This window comes from Mesoplodon bidens (assembly GCF_964165515.1).
Source record: "Mesoplodon bidens genome assembly, chromosome: 7".
Classification (NCBI taxonomy): domain Eukaryota; kingdom Metazoa; phylum Chordata; class Mammalia; order Artiodactyla; family Ziphiidae; genus Mesoplodon; species Mesoplodon bidens.
In genome coordinates this window covers 104,541,145-104,546,786 of record NC_138164.1, presented here as the reverse complement: position 1 = coordinate 104,546,786, position 5,642 = coordinate 104,541,145, and positions in this window count along the sequence as shown.

The following is a 5,642-nucleotide window of genomic DNA, read 5'->3' as shown; positions in this document are numbered from 1 at the left end:
ACCTTCTTTATCCCACTCCTACATCTCTTTCTGTCCTGGGACATAAACCTTAAAGTCACAGAATGGAGGGATGGGGCAGGGAGGGACCACTAATATTTGTTGAGGATCTGCCTGTCCTAGCTACACAGGTATCTCATTTCATCCTAACTGTAGAAGTCGGTGTCTTCGGGTTGTTTCGTAGATTGAGGAAAGCTCAGACAGATTAAGGCACAAGACCCAAGGGCACACAGCTGGTAGGTGGTGGAGCTGAGCTTGGAACCTGGGCATTCTAACTGCTGAGTCCTAACCACAGGTCTGCCAAGGCAGTCAGCGGCAGAAAGGAGGTCCCAAGATTCTGAGCTCAACTTTCTGCTGCCCTCTCAGGGCTGGGAGTAACCACAAAAGCCTTATCCTCCCCCCCCCCCCGCCACACACACCAAAAAAACCCTTGGAGAACCCCCAGATTTTAGCCCTGGAAGACAGTATTACAGATAAGCCCTCCCTTTGTCTTAAACTGTCTTTAGGAATTGATAAAACAGACTGACCCGCCCATTTTATAGATGCCCAGAGGGGTCTGGAGACTTGACAAAGTCACACAGCAGAGACCAGGCTGCTCTGAGCCCAGACTCCTGGCTTGCAGCACTGTGCCCTTTTCGCAAACTACAAAACCAGAACTGGACAGCACCCACCAACGGGTTGGACGGGTTCCCAGAGGCCTTGCCCTGGTCTCACTACACTCTCCGTCCCGGACCTTGACTTTCCCTACAGTCTGGTGGAAGTTGGTCACAAGCGATGAACAGCAGTGGGGCGGGCGGAGGAAGCAAGGCGTGTGCGCCGGGTGCTCGGTGTGCCCAGCAGGCGGCGCTGCGTGGCTGCGGCTGGGACGGGGTGGGAGGGAGGGAGCCGGCGGCGAGCCAGGAAGGGAACCCCGACACCCCTCCACACACACCCCTTACCCACTAGTCTGCCCTTTTTGCTGGGTCTCGACCTCCAGACCCCTACCCTGGCTTGCTCTGCCCTCCTTCGCCGAACATCCTTTCAAGCGTTATCCCTGCCCCACTGACCCTCGAGGCTGAAGGAGGGGGTCTCGACGCTGCCCCTGCCCAGCTGGGGCGTGGGACCGGGTGGGAGGTGCAGGCAGAGATCTCGGCCTCCTGGGGGAGGGGTGTGTCCTCCCTCCCCGTTCCCGGGGTGGGGAGCTTGGGGAGGGGGCTGGGCAGGGGCGGAAGCGAGCTGCAGCCGTGTTTGCCGCGGCGCTGCCGAGTGGAACAGATGGCTGGGGAGGGGAGAGGGTACGTGGCGGGGAGGAGGAGGGGTGCGGGGGCCGCAGGATGAGGAACGAGGAATTTCGACGCCCCGAGTCTCCCAGGAGAAGCCCCCCTCCCCATCTCTTCCCAGAAAGAGGGGCGGGCAAGCGCCTGCCTTTTTCCCGGAGAGCCCCGGCCTCTGCCTGCGGCCGACCCCGCCGTCCCCCCGGGCCGCGCCCCTCACCCCCTCGACTCCCGGCGCGGGCCAAGCCGGCGGGGTCCAGGCCGCAGGGAGCTGCGCGGGTCGCAAGGATTAATGCGGCCACACTCCGAGGGGCGAGGGGGCGGCGGGAAGCGGGCTCCCGAGCCGGGAGCGAGTTCAGGGATCGTAAATAGCTGAGGGAAAACGTGTTAATTGGAACTTTATGCAGATGAGCTGGGACGGGGGCTGGGGAGGGCCGGTGGAAGGAGAAGAAGGCCGGACGGACGCTGGATCCGAGAGGAGGGCAGGAGGGCTCCGGCCGGGGGAGTGATGGGTAGATGTGTATCCGTTTATCGCTGCGTGGGACCTCCGGGGAGGGCCGCTGGTCTCTGAAGATGAGGGCTCCTCCTTGACCCTACGCCCCAGAAACAGGGGACGCTTCCAGAGTCTCCACATCCCGGGACCAGAAATTCAGGGTCTCAGATCGCCACGAAGGTGGGGGCAACGTGCAAGTGACTGTTTCCGCTTGTGGCTGCTTACATTGGGTGTCACATTCACTGCATCCCCCCTCCCCCATCTGTCTCCACCCTTTTTCGCCATCCCTGGCGTCACCCTCTCCTTGCAAGAGTATTGTCTGTAACTTCCACCAAGTGAGTGGGAGAGGGGAGGGAATCTAACTTTTCTTCCTTTGCTTTCTCCCCTCTGCCCCCACCCAAGGACCACCCCACCTTTGAGGAGGTGTTTCTCAGCCTTTAGAGAGCTTCATAACCCACCCCTACATGTTAAAATGCAGATTCCAGGGCTCCCTTAGAGATCTGGTTCAGGGGCTCAGGGGTCTGCATCTTAGCAGTTTCCCACCTAAATCAGATATAAAAGACCTTCATTTTCAGAAACATGGTGCAGGGAATTGGTGGGCTGGAGAGACTGGACAAGTCTTCATCAACAGCCCCCCACCCCTCCTCCATGCTCCTGACCTCACCTCTGCTCTGTATGGCCATCTCTGCTTCCGGTGTGAGAATACCAGGGGATGGAGAAGGTGCCAGAAAGGAGGGAAGGAAGGGAGGAAGGGGGGGAGAAAGGAGAAAGAAAGAGTGAGTCTCACCTGGCTGTTCTCTCTCTGAGCAGGGTCTTACCCTTCCTCTCGCTGCTGCCTTCTTCCCTCCCGTCTGCCTCAGCTGCTCCGTCCATCTTCCTCTCTCACTTCCCTTCCCCCACATCATCTGAAGTTTCTAAGAAGGCCAAAGAATCTTGGGGTAGGCGGTTTGGATCTTAGGGAGGAAGGGCAGAGCCAAAGTCCCCACCTCCAAAAGAAAGAGGCAAAGCACCTACCTCTGGGGTAGGAAGAAAACAGGAGGGAGGCAGGGCTTGAGGAAAGATAAGGGTGACAGCAAACATATAGGCCACCTTTCCACGGGCTATTGCACGTACTCCCCACAACAACTCAATTGAGGCAGGCGCTATTGCCCCCAGGTTATACATGCAAAACAAAACAAGGAATGTTCAGAGAGGTTAAGTGACTTGCTCAAGGTCACACAGTAAGTGGGAAAATAGCTATAGGTCCTTCACCCTTCTATTTCCCCCAGATCATTTCTCAAGAGGCTGCTGGGTAGCTGACCCAGGCCTCCCCTCCCTGCCCTACCCCCCGGGGCAGTGGAGGTGGGGAAGGGCATCCTGTACAGAGATGAAAGGAGATGCTCGGGTTTCGGAACATCTGACAAGTCTGGCTGGAAGCATTAAAAATTCATATAGAAACCTGACCCCAGCTGGACCTTGGGTCTGCCACCTGGACTGTCCCTGGCCTGGTGGCCTCTCTGATCCTGGTGGGCAAATTTCCCTTCAGCAGTGTCCTGGGAGCCCCCGAGTCCGTATTTCACAGGAGGGGGGTTCTCCCATGGATTAGGGAGCTAAAGTCAGGAGCCAGCAGCTGAGAAAGCAGAGCTGAGAACCCTCCCCCCACTCTGAGTATAAGAACCTTAGAGGTTTCAGGGCTTATAAACCTTGTCATCTGGCGTCCTATTCCTCTCCCCAGGCAGATACTCACTCTCAGTTTAGGGTAACTCAGCCTGGCTGTGATACCCGAGGTGGCCAGTGGAGGGTAGCTATCTCCTATGAGGGAGCCCTAACCTGAGCCTCTACCGAAGCTTTGAAGGACAGGAAAAGAACCCCATGGATAAGATCCCGGAGATGCAGTTTTGGCCTTGGGGAAGGGCTCTGGAGTCTGTCATCTGAGGACAGGGGGAGAAGGCTCCTAGTTTGGGGGAGATTGAGGAATTTGGGGGAGGGTTCAAAGTAGGTTTGTGGGTTTCAAGTACATGGTAACTGATGGCCAGCATGATACAATCTTTCTAGCTGGAGTGAAGGTTTGGGAGGAGGCCACGAGAGAGAAAGCTAGAAAGGCAGTTGGGACCAGACTCTAAAGGATCTTTGATGCTTTGCTAAGGTGTTTTATCTTTAACCTGTAGGCAATAGGGAGCCATTGTACGTTCCTGAGTAACAGAATGACATAATGCAAACTTTGGTCACATGAATCTGGCCAACAGGGGCCAGTTGAGTGGGAGGGAGAGAGAGAGTGAATGGAGGAAAACCAGAGAGGAGGTTATTGCTATTTTCTTCTATATTCTAGGCATGAGGTAATGAGATGAAGCAGGGAGGTAGCAGGAGGAATGGAAAGGAAGGGCTGGATGGGGGCTGCGAGGGGGACTGGGTGAGCGAGCAGAGACAGGACATCAAAGAAAGGGAGGAGTTAACTACCACTGGTGTCAGGCAGACAGAGAGAACTCAGCATGTGGGTATACACTCAGGATGCAGGAGGTGAATGAGTTTTGTTCCTTTCAGGGCTGGGAAGTCTTGGACACATCACTTCCCATCTCTGGGCCTCCGTTGCCCCCCTCGGAGCAGTGGTGGGGTTTGGACTGGATGGCCTTGAAAGTCCCTCCTATTTCAGGGTGTGTGGCTCAGGGTTATCAGTCTGGGTTGTTTGGAGAGGCTGGGGTCTGTGTGTGTGACATGTCATGGGCGGGGACCCATGTGAGCAGCTGCACATGCATGTCGGTATTTGGGGGTGCATCCCTCTGTGTGTGGGACCCGTGGGTGTTGGCATGCCTGCACGTGCTCTCTAGCTCCGCTCTGTGTTAGTGTGTGTGGGTGTGCACGTGATGGGCGTCCGTGGGTCTGTCTGGGCGGGGGAGGGGGAAAGTGGCATTGCTGTAGGCTTCTTCCTGAGGCTCACACACTCCGCTTGCTTTCACTGCTCTGAAATAGCATCTGGACCAAAGGCCCATGAATATTTCACAACGAAAATTCTGTGACCTGGACTGCCTGCTTCTGAGTTCCCAGCATCTTCCCTCCTCCCCCTGCCCAGGCCCCAGCAATCCCTCCTTCAGAGCTCTTGCCTGGCTGGCCCCCTAGCCCCCCTCATTAGTCTCCTCAAAGCCAGGCTGACACAGGCCCCCACGAGACCCCAGACTTGGGGGGCACTATCCCCCCACCCCAACCCCACATCTTGATCCAAAGTCCACCGGCTTCAGGCCTTAGATGTTCACTCTGTCCCGTTTCTGCCTCCTCTCCCCACTATCCTTCTGACTTGTCTGGCCAGGGCCACAGAATCTCAGCATCCTTGAGCCCTGGCACCCAGGTACCCTCTCTTTCCATCCCCCAGATCCCAAGTTAGATTTTTTTAACCCTAAATTTAAACCATCAAATGTCTCCCCAGTTGCTTCTGTTGGATGAGACTCAACCAAGTCCTTCTTAGCCAGGGCTCTTCCCTTTCCCCAGCCTGTCCTCCACACACTGGAAAGATGAAGCTTCTGATCACACCTCAAGCCAGCAAGACACCCCAGCTTGTGATTCTTGTCCCTCTGCTCACCCTAGCCCCTTGATTTCTCCTCTAACCTGCTTGGAGAACTGTTTCTCTGACCTGATTCCTCCCTGATGACGTCTACCTCACAGGAGCCAAGGGAAAGAGACCATTTGTCTACAAGGTTGCTGTGTACAGCTGTGCAGGCTGTACACTGCACAAGGGCAATCAGCTGAGGGGGCAAGTGTGAGCTGAAATCCAGCCTTATGCTCTGTTTGCTAGTGTTTGCTGTGATATGGGGCTGGGTTCCCCTGAGGAAGAGGTGCCTTTTTCAGATTTATCCAAAGTCATGTTTGGGCTGGCTGTGACCATGGCTGTGACCATGTTACTCCTCCTTGCAGGGGAAAGGGGGAACTGC